At 42.7% G+C, this 15112-nt stretch overlaps 1 protein-coding gene across 1 annotated transcript in view; it reads left to right on the forward strand.

The window, feature by feature from the left end:
- Positions 1-8043: 8043 nt before the first annotated feature.
- The window catches only part of POM121C (POM121 transmembrane nucleoporin C), a 43966-nt gene continuing 36897 nt past the window's right edge, over positions 8044-15112 (forward strand). The window contains exon 1 of the mRNA XM_086374509.1: positions 8044-8256. The gene's annotated coding sequence lies outside the window, so the exon portion shown is untranslated. The remainder of the gene's footprint in view (positions 8257-15112) is intronic.

Genomic DNA, 15112 nt, shown 5'->3' on the forward strand with positions numbered 1-15112 from the left:
CCACCAGGGAAGTCTTCCTTTGCTACTTTAGAGAAAAGAAACATTAATTCGCACCCCTTAGGACTTTTCCATCCTCTCTCTGCTCTCTTGACCTTGGGAATGGTCAGAGAGCGTCAAGTGTGCAATATAGTACTGGAATTTATTTGGAAGACCAGGTCTCTGCCTGAAATCTCGGGTCTCAAGCTATGGATATTTTTCTTCTTCATCCTAGGATAGGTTATGTTCAGGCTCTTCTGCCCATGGAATTTCCCAGGTAAGAATACTGGAGTGGAGTACCACTTCCTACTCCAGGGCATCTTCCCAACCCAGGGATCAAACTCGATTCTCATCTCCTGTAGCAGCAGGCAGATTCTTTACCATTAGCGCCACCTGGGAAACCCCTGTCCATCCTAAACCTGTGAAAATCATCTGCCATCTTAAAATTGCATGGGATGAATTCTGCTCAGGGCCAGAGCTGCCAGTCATAAGGGGATTGAGAGCAAGCCAGTCACAGCTACCAGAGGATTTACAGAGGGAGCTGACAGAATGGGACCGACTGCATGAGGACTTTCCTGTCTGTAACTTAATGCTGCCAGTGTATTAAGCCAAGGGGACCTATCAGGGAGGGAGGAAGATGGGGAAGACCTGGGGTCGGTAAGGAGGAGAATTGCCCAAGATGATTCATCAAGAACAGAGAGAAGGAAGCAAGTAGTTTTTGTGTTTAGTCAATCTGTCCAACTCTTGGCGACTCCATGGACTGTAGCCTGCCGGGCTCCTCTGTCCATGGGACAGGAGGGCAAAGAATCAGGATAAGAGGAGGAAAGTGGTGGAAGTGCACAGGGTGGGAGATGATCTGGATAAATACAGAGGGACCCTTGCCTATGAATGTTTTGTGGTTTTTGCTGCATTTTTGCAGCATTTGCATGCTGGTGGCCACACAGTGTGGCCAAAAATTTTAATACAAAGCCAGTGAGGCTTAATCTTGCTCACCATGGTTGTCATCAGCCTCTAATACATTACCCAATGTAAGTTTAAGCATTATGGAGTGAATGAACTCTCTTTTTATACCACTCTCTTGCACACATTTCCTGTATCCATTCATTGCACATGCTCTGAAATGCTTAATGAAATGCTTAATGAAGCCTTTATGTTCCCTGTCGTCAAAAGTTACTTTCACATGTTCATTGTTCCCTTTTCAAGGATCTACTCTACCAGGCGCTGGGAACACCATGGAAAGCAAAACTAGATGTGGTCCTGCGCTACTGGAGCTTACAGGCTATTGTTCAGTCACTCAGTCATGTCCGATTCTTTGCAGCCCCGTGGACTGCAGCATGCCAGGCTTCCCGGTCCTTCACCATCTCCTGGAGCTTGCTCAAACTCATCTTCATTGAATCAGTGATGCAAGCCAACCATCTTGTCCTCTGTCGTTCCCTTCTCCTCCTGCCTTCCATCTTTCCCAGCATCAGGGTCTTTTCTAATGAGTCAGCTCTTTGCATCAGGTGGAGAAAGTATTGGCGCTTTAGCTTCAGCATCAGTCCTTCCAATGACTATTCAGGGTTGATTTCCTTTAGGATTAACTGGTTTGATCTCCTTGCAGTCCAAGGAACTCTCAAGAGTCTTCTCCAACACCACAGTTCAAAAGCATCAATTCTTCCGCACTCAGCCTCCTTTATGGTCCAACTCTGATAGCTCAGTTGATAAAGAATCGGCCTGCAATGCAGGAGCCCCTGGTTTGATTCCTGGGTCAGGAAGATCCGCTGGAGAAGGGATAGCCTATCCACTCAAGGTAGCCCAAGCCTATTCTTGGGCTTCCCTTGTGGCTCAGCTGGTAAAGAATCTGCCTGCAATATGGGAGACCTGTGGTCAATCCCTGGGTTGGGAAGATCTCCTGGAGAAGGAAAAGATACCCAGTCCACTATTCTGGCCTGGAGAATTCCATGGACTATATAGTGTATGGGGTTGCAAAGAGTTGGACACAACTGAGCGACTTTTACTCACATCTCATACATGACTACTGGAAAAAACCATAGCTTTGACTATATATTTTTATATTTTATATAATTTATATAATATATAATTATATAATGTGATTATATAATATATAAATATAATCTATAATATATATTATGTATGATTATGACATAATATATAAATGATATATATAATATGGAAAACCATAGCTTTGCCTATATATTAATATATAATATACATATTATATGCCGAGGTCCAGCCCTGGCTGATCCAGGGAATTCAAAGGGGAGATGGCTTCGGCGAGTTCACTGGATACAATAGCTTTATTTAAATATTAATTAGAGATATAAAGAGTAATAGAATGAGGATAGCTCAGTAGGAAAATTCAGCGGAGAAAAGAGGCTGAGTAGCTTGGTTTACGTGGAAAGTCAATATAACCTGTGACATCAGGTTAGCTCTGACCATGGAGGCTGCAGGCGCCGTCTCAAGTAGCGGAAGGTGCCCCACCTTAGGCACCTTCTCGAATGGGTCTTAGAAGCCCAGGCAAATAAATGGTCGCAGAGGACCTCCGCGCTCCAGATGGAGACTCAGCCAGAAATCGAGAAGAAGAATGACATGGGGAGACCAAGCTTTGGTGAGCAAGGCCCGTAGCTTTATTTTCAACAAGGGCTTTTATACCCTAAGTTGCACATAGAGGATATTAGGGGATGTGAAATCATGCAAAGTCAGCAGTCTTTGATCCTTATTAAAACCAGGGTTTCTTTCCTGCAAATTTATCGTATACAAATGGTTTAAGTGATTTACATCATCTTCTGGCCAGAAGGCCTATTAACATTTTATGACTCTTGACAAAGGTTTGTCAACCGTAAGACTTACTGTCTCTAAGAGTAATTATTTTAAGGTTTGGCGCCATCCTCCGAAGGTGTTAGATAAAGTTGCATTCCTATAGGGCAGAGGTGCAGTGGGTTTACAACAAAGGAAAGAATTTATTACCTTAAGGGTCTAAAGTTGCTAACACCAAGGCCACTACTTATTTTTTCTACATACCAACTATATTAATTACTACACATTCAAGGATACAATACAGGGGATGTGGAAACAGGGCAGCAAGCATTGGCTCATCAATGAAATCTTTTATTAGTTTTATTCTGACAGTTTCTAACTCTGAGAGGCTCTAAGCTATTTGAATATCTTAAGCTTCCCGTGCCTCTCGAGGCTGGGAGACTGTAAACAATCGTATGCATAGCTGTAGGAGTCCGGGTAAACTTGTCAGGCAAGTTAGAGAGCTATCTGAGGGGTTTGGATTTAAACACTCCTAATGCCCAGGAACTTTATTGACTGGAGCTGTAAGTTAACTCTTTATCAGAGAGAGTGAGATGGTGGTGGGAGACAGCCCCCATAAAGTCAGAGGTGAGAACACAAAGCAGTAAAGTAGGCAGACTCTGGTTTTTGGGAGTAGATGCTCGAGAATATCCAGGGGGACTCCTGAGGCTTGATCCCGCCGTTGCGTATGCCGAGCCTCCTTTCTCATGACCTTTGCCACAGGCAGAGCTCCTCACGCCGGCTCCTGGCAATTATATAATATATAGATAGTATATATATTTATAATATATTATATATTATATAATATGTATTTTGTATATTATATATATAATATATATTAGCCATGCCAGGCATCTTGCAGGAGATATATATATATATATATATATATGTTAGCCATGCAGGATACATATTATATATATATATATATATATATATAATATATATATATTAGCCATGCCAGGCATCTTGCAGGATTTAGTTTCCTGACCAGAGAGTGAACCTGGGTGCTCTTCAGTGAAAGCGTGGAGTCTTAACCATTGGACCACCAGGGAGATCCCTCCTACATTGTTTAAAATGAAAATTATTACAACAGGTACATCCTCTAGAATCAGCAAACATTGCTGTGTTGTTATTGTACACAAGAGACTACAGGAGAGGGAAAAATAAGAGATGGTTCCTTCTTCAAGAATCTTCCAAACATGGGAAGAAGACAGACACATACATTAGAAACTGAAGTGTGGGAGGGCTGAAACATTATTGCAAGAAACCTAGCAGTCTCCAAAGAGAAAAATAGGCAATAACTTTAGGAAATAATGGCATCAAGAGAAAGCTTTTAAGAAATAAGATGTAAGCATGTTTCAAGGCTCAAAAGAAGTCAGAGCAGGTAGAGACTGAAATACGGCAGAAATCAGAGACCCTGATGCTGGCAAAGATTGAAGGCAGGAGGAGAAGGGGACGACAGAGGGTGAGACGATTGGATGGCATCACCAACTCGATGGACATGAGTTTGAGCAGCTCCAGGAGCTGGTGATGGACAGGGAAGCCTGGCGTGCTGCAATCCATGGGGTCTAAAAGGGTCAAACACAACTGAGTGACTGAACTGAACTGAGAAGCAACTTCCTTGAGGTGCAGATTCACTTATTCTTCCCACAAATTCTGACTCCATGTCTATTGCATTTAAGGCACAAAGGATACAGTGCCAGGGACAAGCCATCCTCCTGACACTGAACAAATGTGATGCATGACCAAAGGGTGCGTGTGAAGGACATTGAAAGGGAGCTAATACATTCAAGGAGGTCAGAGGAAGCTTCCATGTAGAAATGACTTTTAGGCTAAAACCTAAAGATGAGAAAAAGTTGGCAGGGGAAGGATACACCAGGCAAAGCTAACAGCAGTGAATGAGAGTTTGAGGAATAACAGAAGCCCTTACCAGTCGAGAGTGACCAAGTTAGAGCCCAATTATAGAAGTCCTTGAATGCCATTTGAAGTATGTGGGACGTTACGCTGGGGATCTTAAGCACAGTGTAATATGACACTTCATCGTCCTCATAGCTTCATAACCTCAGTAATCTCCTAAATCTTCCACCTGCCTGAATTCTGCCCCTCTCACGCCATCCTCATTCTGTAGCTGAAGTAATCATCCGCCCTCCAAGTTACATCTGATCTTGTCAGCCTCCCTCCAAGTTACATCTGATCTTGTCAGCCTCTGTTGTTCAGTCACTCAGTTGTGTCCGACTCTTTGCAACCCCGTGGACTGCAGCATGCCAGGCTCCTCTGTCCTTCACTGTCACCCAGAACTTGCTCAAACTCAAGTTCATTGAGTTGGTGATACTAACTAGCCAGCTTCTCCTCTGGCCTGCCCCTCCCCGGTTACCCTCTCTGCTTTCTAAAACCTTTCAATGGCCTCCCATTGTAGTTTCATAAAATTGAGGTGAAATTCACATAACATAAAATTAACTCTTTAGAACATTTATTTCATTCACATTTTATGTAAACAGCACCTCAGTCTATCAATAGTTGCCAAACATTGTCATCACCCCAAAATAAAGCATGGTACCCATTAAGCTGTCAGTCCCTATTCACCCCTCTCCCTAGCCCCTGGCAAGCATCAATGTGTTTTCTATTTCCACGCAGTAGTGTTCAACAGATGGCATTATAAACCAGCAAGGAAATATGAGCTATCTAAACACTCAAAACATTAAGTTTTTATGGATGATATATATTTAGGTTGGGCTTCCCAGGTGGCGCTAGTGGAAAACAACCTGCCTGCCAAAGCAGCAGACATTAGAGATACGGGTTTGATCCCTGGGTCAGGAAGATCCCCTGGAAAAGGGAATGGCTACCCACTCCAGTATTCTGGCCTGGAGAATAATCCCGTATAGTCCATGGGGTCCTGAAGAGTCAGACACAACTGAGCGACTTTCACTTTCTCCTGTTGGTCAGTTCCTGCTTTCCTGTTTGTCTCATTTTGTATCCTGGGAGCTTGTCTTGGCTTTCCTCCTGCCAGAGTGTGAAAACTGTCAGTTCTTTCCTGTGCAGGAGGCCAACTATTGGGTGGGGTTCCCAAGAACATGGCTGTACAGAAATGTGGGCTGCACCCCATTTGCAGCTGATGTCCTTCCAATTGTTCCCAGCTCTCTGGGGGAAACTCTCTTTCTCTGGGCTCTATTTGGGAGTGGCTCCAGTTCTGTAGAGGTCTGTATCTTTGGCACCCTCTTTGGGGAGACCCCTGCTAAATCATATAAGTCTTACTGGTTTTAGTTTTGAGTCAAGACTTCCCTGGTGGCTCAGATGGTAAAAGAATCTGCCCATAGCGCGGGAGACCCAGGTTCGATCCATGAGTTGGAAAGACCCCCTGGTGAAGGGGATGGCTACCCACTCCAGTATTCTTTCCTGGAGAATTCCATGGATTTGGTGGGCTACATGGGGTTGCAAAGAGTCAGACATGACTGAGCAACTTACACTTTCAGCGGGCATACACATGCCTTTGGTTTTAAAAAAAGAAAAGGAGGAGGGTATTCAACACTGCCAGGAACATTTGTTGTTAAGCTGGGCTGATAGTAAGATATTTGAAATAATTCAGGGGGTGGAGGGGCGGGCAGAGGAGTTCCCTGACAGCCTAGTGGTTAGGATTCGGCACTTTCACTCCCGTGGACCGGGGTCAATTCCTGGTCAGGGAACTGACATTCCCAGAAGCCATGAGGCATGGCCAAAAAAAGAAATTTTTAAGAAACTTTTAATTAAAATTTAAATATAAAAAGTATTAAAAGAAAAAGAAAAAATTTTAAAAAGCGTTCTGTGGTCAGAAGTTGGCCTTGTAAGCCGATATTCAGTTCTTGATGGGAGCTATTTTTTCAGGCTTCTCTGGTTCTATGTGGTCCTGCTCCTTCATGGGAACTTCTGTCAACTGAAATCCCCTTCTCGAACTGCTGCCAACTATGGTTCACCAACCTGTCTTCCTCTCCCTTGCTGACACGATTCTACTGAGGATAAGAGGAATGTCATTGGTTTCTTTGGGAAACTTCCACCTCCCCACGCTGGCTCTGCTTCAACCTCTTCCCTGCCACTCAGATGAGCTTTGGAGACTTCCAAACAGTGGCTAGATGTTTCCTCAGTCATCAGTCACTAGCCTAAAATGTAGTTCTCAGCCTCCATCAGATTACCTGTCCAGGGCAAACAAAAATCTTAGAGACCCGCTCCATAAATAATGATAAAAAGAATTAGCCCTCATATTGAGTACATAACCTCAACTTGTCCCATTTGCCATGGGATAAAATTTGGGTAAAAATATAAAGTGGGTATAAGGGCTTCCATGGTGGTCCAGTGGTTAAGACTCTGTGCTTGCAACGCAGGAGGTGCAGATTTGATCTCTGGTCAGGGAACTAATATCCCACATGCCCCATGGCCAAAAATATAACATGGGTATAAACCAATGAATTTGTATTACTAAGTTTTACTGACTCATGGCTAAAATTTTTAAATGAGAGCTATAATATCTCTGCATTTGCTTATACATGCATGTATATTACAAAATATTTAGGTGATATTTTTCTGCCTTTGGATGCTATTACCAGGTTAGTTACAAAATCCCTTAAAGGAGTTCTATTTGAATTGATTCAGACATAAATGTTCATTAGAAACATTTTTTTAGATTGTATGACGGCTGTCATAATAGCATGTGTTTAAAAAACCTTATCAAAACTGGTGAATTTTGTGTAGCCATTTTGATATTGAAGATGGAAGGAAATAAAGCAACATTTTCTGCATATTATGCTGTTACTTCAAAAAAGGTAAAAGCATAATTGAAATGCAGAAAAAGATTTGTGCAGTGTGTGGAGAAGGTGTTATGTGACTGATCAAACAGGTCAAAAGTGGTTTTTGAAGTTTCATGCTGGAAATTTCTCACTGGACAATGTTCCACAGTCAGGTAGACCAGCTGAAGTTGACAACAATCAAATGGAGACCTTAATTCAGATCAATCAATATTTTACCACACCCCGGAGAGAGCCGACATACTCAAAAAACCCAAATCAAGCATGGAAAAATCATTTGCTGTCACAATACAACTTGGCCCAAATTGAACAGCTAACACCTGTTCTATTAGTATGAGCAGTAAAGAAAAGTCCTTTTGGCTCCTCACCACCGCTCTTCACGGAGCTTCTACCTAAAACCACAGGTTCTCTAAGGGAAGGCAGCAACCTACTACCGCCGGCTACCACCCCTCTTCCCAACCCCCGGTTGCCTAGCAACCAGCTTCCTTCTGCCCCTCTCGCGTGAGTCGCCCGCAGTGACGCGAAACAGGCGCGGTGCATATTGGGACCACGCGGGTTCGTGTCCTTCCGGGCCCTCTGGTCAGCGAGGCTGACAGGTCTTCGCGGCCTAGACTGGCGAACGTCGGAGCCTCGCGGGCCGCAGCTGCCTGGGCTGGCTTGTTACCGGGGCCGTGGCCAAACCGTCCACCCTCACCTGGAAGTGCGCGCTTGGGTAAGCCCCTTCCACGCCCTCAGGCCGCATAGGTGTCTCAGGCTTCCCTCTGAGCTGGTCACCAGCGGCTTTCGACTCCGATGATGTGCTGGACAGAGCAGTGTGTGTTGGGGTTTGCCAAGCACGTCATAATTACGAGGCGACTCGATGGACGTGAGTTTGAGTGAACTCCGGGAGTTGGTGATGGGCAGGCAGGCCTGGCGTGCTGCGATTCTTGGGGTCGCAAAGAGTCGGACACGACTGAGCGACTGAACTGAACTGAACTCAGTGCTTAATAGGTGCACAGCGTTTGTCGCTTAGTGAGGGCTCCAGCCGTTCTTTGTTGGTCTTCCTCACTGGGGTTTGCACCCGCCCTCATGGGTCCCACGATGCTGGGACATGATTCTGCTCCTCGTCTCAGCAACATCTCTCTCTTCAGGATTCTGTTCCTGGCCCTCTTTTAACAGATGCTGGTCTGCTACACCGTCTTCTCAGTTACAAGGGTGGTTTTAGATGGTTTTTAGTTCTCAAGTAACAGGACTTCTAAGCTCTAAGACAGCATTTTGTCTGTTTGTAGGGACTTGTGTGCCTTTTTTCATATCTCAGACTCTTTCTAAAGTGAAAGTAAAGTCGCTCAGTTGTGTCTAACTCTTTGTGACCCTATGGACTGTAGTCCTCCGTCCGTCCTTGGGATTTTTCCAGGCAAGAATACTGGAATGGGTTGCCATTTCCTTCTCCAGGGGAGCTTCCCTACCCAGGGATTGAAGTTGGGTCTCCCACACTGTGGGCAGACTCTTTACCATCTGAGCCACCAGGGAATCCCTTGTGTGCCTTTTTTCATATCTCAGGCTCTTTCTAAACCTGAAGTCAAAATAGTTCACCTTCTTTCCCATTCCCCCACCTTTTGTGTGTTCACTAAATTCCCGTAGTTACCAAGGCATGAAACTGTCAGATTTGACTCTTAACCAGCCTTGTAGCCCCATTGTTCTGTGAGATTCCAGGTTCTATATACAGCTGTCTCCATCCTTTGCATTTTTTAGCCCACTTTCTTTCTTTTTATTTATTTGGCTGCACCAGATCTTTGATCATCGTTGCAGCATGCAGGGTCTTCTGGTTGTGTCATGTGGGATCTAGTTCCCTGGCCAGGGATCGATCTTGGGCCCCCTGGGTTGGGAGCACCTGAGTCCTAGCCACTGGACCACCAGGGAAGTCACTGTTCTTTGCATTCTTATTGCTCCTCCGCAGGCCCCCCAGGGTCTCTCTGGTGTCTTCCCTTAGTTTTCTTTCCGCTCCTCAGGCTGGATAACTTCAAAGGATCTGTTTTGAAGTCTGCTAGTCTTTTACTTCTCAAATCCGCTGTTGAAACCTTCTAGTGAATTTTTCATTTCAGTCAATGTATTTTTCAGTCCAGGATTTCTGATTGCTTCCTTTCTATCATTCTTTTTAGTAATGTTCTCATTTTGTTCATCCGTTATCTTCCTGATTTTCTTTAGTTTCTTTGTCCATGGTTTCCTAAGCTCATTGAACTTAAGATGCTTGATTTAAAGTTTTTGTTTAGTTAGTCCAGTGTCTGGACTAATTGTTTTCTTTTTTTTCTTGTGAATGGCCCATACTTTCCTGTTGCTTTGTTTTAAATTTTTTTGTTGAGAGCTGTATATTCTAAGTGTTGTAATGTGTCATCAGTGGCTCAATTGTGTCCAACTCTTTGTGACCCTATATACTGTAGCCTACCAGGTTCCTCTGTCCATGTGATTTCCCAGGCAAGAATACTGGAGAGGGTTGCCATTTCCTACTCAAAGTGTTATAATGTGATAAGTCTCAAAATGTGATTCTTACTCATCAGGGATTGCTATTTTTTGCTTGTTGAGGGCTGGAACTGTTACTTTTACAAACTATTTTTGCAAAATGTGTATTCCTTGTTTTCCTGTGGTCACTGAAGTTTCTGTTCCATTTTCTCTGCTGTCTGTCAGTGACCTGACATAGGACCTGATTTTCTTAAATGTTTGACTCTAAATAGGGAGCTAGGGGAGGTGTATTCTGTCTCTTTTAATCTGATAGATGCTCCAGGAAAAGCCAAAGAAAACAGAGATTTGCCAGTAGGGTCAAATCCAAGTTAAGCATCAATGCTGATCTTCCGGGACCCATCCAACTGATCAAACTGTGTGACCCCAAACTTTGGGAGGACAGTGTTTCCACTGTCTACTCTGGCATCAGCCAACTTCTTCAGGAACATAGGCTGCTATCCTATACAGCTGCAGCATATCTGAGGAACGAGGGATATTGACTAGTTTGCACATGTTCTTCACTTGTGAAAGACCAGCAACCTTTCCCTTCATTGTTAGAAGGACTCCTCAGGTTGTTAAAAGTTTCTGGTCATGTTCCAAGTTACAAAATAGTTGATTTCAGTCATTCTTTGTAGCTCAATGATTGCTTTGGTGAAGAGACAAACCTCTAGTTCGTCCTCTGTCATTTTGTGTGACATCACTCTGACTCATAGTTTTAGAACAATATATTCTGATAATCTCTGTTTTCTTAATTGGTCTGTTTAGATGATTTACATTTAATATAATTTTTGATTGGTTAGGATTTAAGTCTGCCATTTTACTTATTTTCTATTTGTTCCTGCTTCTTTGGTGCTTCCTTTTCCCTTTTCTTGCCCTCTTATGGGATGGATACTTGAACATTTTTTAGTATGTCATTTTAATATAGCTGTGAAAGTGAATGTGTTAGTCACTCAGTCACGTCCGACTCTTTCTGACCCCATGGACTATAGACCACCAGGGTCCTGTGTCCATGGGATTCTCCAGGCAAGAATACTGGAATGGGTTGCTACTTTCTTCTCTAGGGGATCTTCCTGGCCTAGGGATCGAACCTGGGTCTCCTGCATTGCAAGTATATTCTTTACCATCTGAGCCACCAGGTACCCTCCCTAATATAGCTATAGATTTTTTTAACGTAGCTTTTGTTGTATAGGTTTTCAGTGGTTACTGTTGAGATTATGTTACACATACTTATGATAGGTTACCAGTAGTATCTTTACAAGTTCAAGCAGAATGTAGAAACTTTACCCCCTTTAGGTCCCTCCCTTTTCTTCCCTTTATGACATTGTTTCAAATTTTACCTCTACATTTGTTGAGAGCCACATGAGACAACATTATAATTTTTTTTTCATCTATCAAACATAACTAAAAATTCAAGAGATTGTATTCACACAGATATTTGCCCTAAAAATTGCTTTTTCTTCTTTCATGATATTTCAAACTTCTGTTAATTTCTTTTTATTTGGAGAACTCTTCTTTTGTCACTTTTTTTAGAGCAGGTCTGATAGTGGCAGATCACTTCACTTTCTCCATCTCTTGATATTTTTAGTTCACCTTCTTTCTGGAAAGATATTTTCACTGGATATAGAATTATGCATTGTCATTTTTTTTCTTTTGGCACTTTAAAAATGTTTTGTTATTTCCTTCTCCCCTCCATGATTTCTGATGAGAAATCTGTAGTATTTCAAATTGTTCTTTCTCTGTAGGTAATACTTTGTTTTTCTCCACCTGTTTTTGAGATATTTTTTCTTTATTTTTAATTTTCAGACATTTGATTATGATGTATCTGGGTGTTGACTTATTTGAGTTTATTCTTTTAGGGTTTGCTCAGGTATTTGAATTGGCAGGTTTATGTCTTTTGCCAAATTTGAGAAGTTTTCAGCCATTATTTCTTCAAATAGTTTTTGTGTGCTGTACTCTTTCTCCCCTCCTTCTGTGACTCCAGTGACATGAGTATTTTAGATCTTCTGTTATTGTCCCTTAATGCTTTTTTTTTTTCTGTTTTGTCTCTTTTTCTTAGATTGGATCATTTCTACAGATACATCTTTAGATTCACTGATTCTTTTCTCTCTTAAATCTCCATTTTGCTATTGAGTCCATACAGTGCATTTTTTAACTTATTGTAATGTTTAAATACACAGAAGAACTGTACAAAAAAGATCTTCACGACCAAGATAATCACGATGCTGTGATCACTCACCTAGAGCCAGACATCTTGGAATGTGAAGTCAAGTGGGCCTTAGAAAGCATCACTACAAACACAGCTAGTGGAGGTGCTGGAAAGATGCTGCTGTGAAAGTGCTGCACTCAATATGCCAGCAAATTTGGAAAACTCAGCAGTGGCCACAGGACTGGAAAAGGTCAGTTTTCATTCCAATCCCAAAGAAAGGCAATGCCAAAGAATGCTCAATCTACCACACAATTGTATGCATCTCTATATGTATGTGTTTGTATGCACGCTAATAAAGTAATGCTCAAAATTCTCCAAGCCAGGCTTCAGCAATACATGAACCGTGAACTTCCAGATGTTCAAGCTGGTTTTAGAAAAGGCAGAGGAGCCAGAGATCAAATTGACAACATCCGCTGGATCATTGAAAATGCAAGAGAGTTCCAGAAAAACATCTATTTCTGCTTTATTGACTATTCCAAAGCCTTTGACTGTGTGGATCACAATAAACCGTGGAAAATTCTGAAAGAGATGGGAATACCAGACCACCTGACCTGCCTCTTGAGAAACCTATATGCAGGTCAGGAAGCAACAGTTCAAACTGGACATGGAACAACAGACTGGTTCCAAATAGGAAAAGGAGTACGTCAAGGCTGTATATTGTCACCCTGCTTATTTAACTTCTATGCAGAGTACATCATGAGAAACGCTGGGCTGGAAGAAGCACAAGCTGGAATCAAGATGCCGGGAGAAATATCAATAACTTCAGATATGCAGATGACACCACCCTTATGGCAGAAAGTGAAGAGGAACTAAAAAGCCTCTTGATGAAAGTGAAAGAGGAGAGTGAAAAAGTTGGCTTAAAGCTCAACATTCAGAAAACGAAGATCATGGCATCCAGTCCCATCACTTCATGGGAAATAGATGGGGAAACAGTGGAAACAGTGTCAGACTTTATTTTTTGGGGCTCCAAAATCACTGCAGATGGTGACTGCAGCCATGAAATTAAAAGACGCTTACTCCTTGAAAGAAAAGTTATGACCAACCTAGATAGCATATTGAAAAGCAGAGACATTACTTTGGCAACAAAGGTCTGTCTAGTCAAGGGTATGGTTTTTCCAGTGGTCATGTATGGATATGAGTTGGAGTGTGAAGAAAGCTGATCGCTGAAGAATTGATGCTTTTGAACTGTGGTGTTGGAGAAGACTCTTGAGAGTCCCTTGGACTGCAAGGAGATCCAACCAGTCCATTCTGAAGGAGATCACCCTGGGTGTTCTTTGGAAGGAATGATGCTAAAGCTGAAACTCCAGTACTTTGGCCACCTCATGTGAAGAGTTGACTCATTGGAAAAGACTCTGATGCTGGGAGGGATTGGGAGCAGGAGGAGAAGGGGACAACAGAGGATGAGATGGCTGGATGGCATCACTGACTCGATGGGCGTGAGTTTGAGTGAACTCTGGGAGTTGGTGATGGACAGGGAGGCCTGGTGTGCTGTGATTCATGGGGTCGCAGAGTCGGACACAACTGAGTGGCTGAACTGAACTGAACTGAATGTTTAATTCTGAAATTTCCATCTGGATCTTTAGGTATTTTTCTTTGATGAGACTTTCTATTTCTCAGTAAGTTTCAAGAGTGTTCATAATTATTTCTTGCAATATATTTATAACAGCTGCTCTAAAATCCTTGTTCAACAATTTCAATATCTTTGTCACCTTACAGTCAGCATCTGTTGATTGTATTGTCTCATTTGAATTCTTTTTCTTAGCACTTAGCATGAGGAATAATTTTTAAATTTTATCATGGACAGGTTGAATATTATGTTGTGAGGTTCTAGGTTTTTTTTTTTTTTTGTAAATCTATTTTAGGAGGGAATCAATTTCCATATGTTTATATTCAGAATGCACATTCTCATCTAATTTTGTGGGCTTTGGTTTGAAGATCAGTTTCATTTTCACAGTGTTTTTCAGAGCTGTGCTGGCCTGCCCATCTGTCTACTACCCAGACACTGACTTGGAACCTCAGAGTATTCCTCATTGTAGTTCAGTTCCCATAGCTTTTGCTGTGTTGGTACTGAATGGTTGGTTTCACATATGCACTGCTTAGGAAAGCATGACCAATCCTTTGTAGACATGTTTAAAGAACGCCTTTTTCTAGCTCCCTCTTCTGTATTTGGGAGGGGATTAGGTGCTGCCTTTTTACTGTTATTCAGTTAGTGCAGGTTGTGGCTCCTCCCCACAGTCTCCAGGACCTGGCGGGTAGGGGAGAGGCCTCACCTCTGCTTCGTTGGTACCAGGTGGGCATGGCCAACAGGGCTTTGTCTTACAGCCTCTCAGTACTTGGTGGGGAGAGAGAAAGGTATGAGTTCTTTTGTGGCATTTGCCTAGAGTAGGGTGACTGTAATCAAAAGGGTACCTACCATCTTGCAGAGCTCCCCTCCTCATGATCATTTGCTGGAGAGTATAGGCTTTTCTTAGGGCTTGGTTTTATGGGTTGTTTTGCTTTGAGAAGGGCTCAGTGCCATTTTCTAGTTGCAGACTGCTCTAACACCCAAGCCAAAATATATAGGAGTCAAAACAAACAGACCACCCAGGGCACTCACCACTGAGTTACCCCTTGAGTCTCCAGCCAGTTTGCCTTCTTTTCTCCACCTTTTGAGAGGTTTTTCTGATAGTTATGCCATGTGTTTTGAATAGCAATTTTGGTTGTAAGTTGTGAGAGGAAGATGATGGAATGTGCGTACTCCATCTTCTTTGCACCAGGAAACAACATAAGGCATTTAAAATAGTTTTCTTGGGACTTTTCTTGCAGACTGGTGGTTAGGAATCTGCACCCCCAAAGCAAGGGGTGTGCGTTTCATCCCTGGTCAGGGAACTAAGATCCTGCATGCTGT

The sequence above is a fragment of the Bos grunniens genome, chromosome 25 (assembly GCF_055505025.1).
Source record: "Bos grunniens cultivar Pamir isolate PY7600 chromosome 25, Bosgru_T2T1.0, whole genome shotgun sequence".
NCBI lineage: Eukaryota > Metazoa > Chordata > Mammalia > Artiodactyla > Bovidae > Bos > Bos grunniens.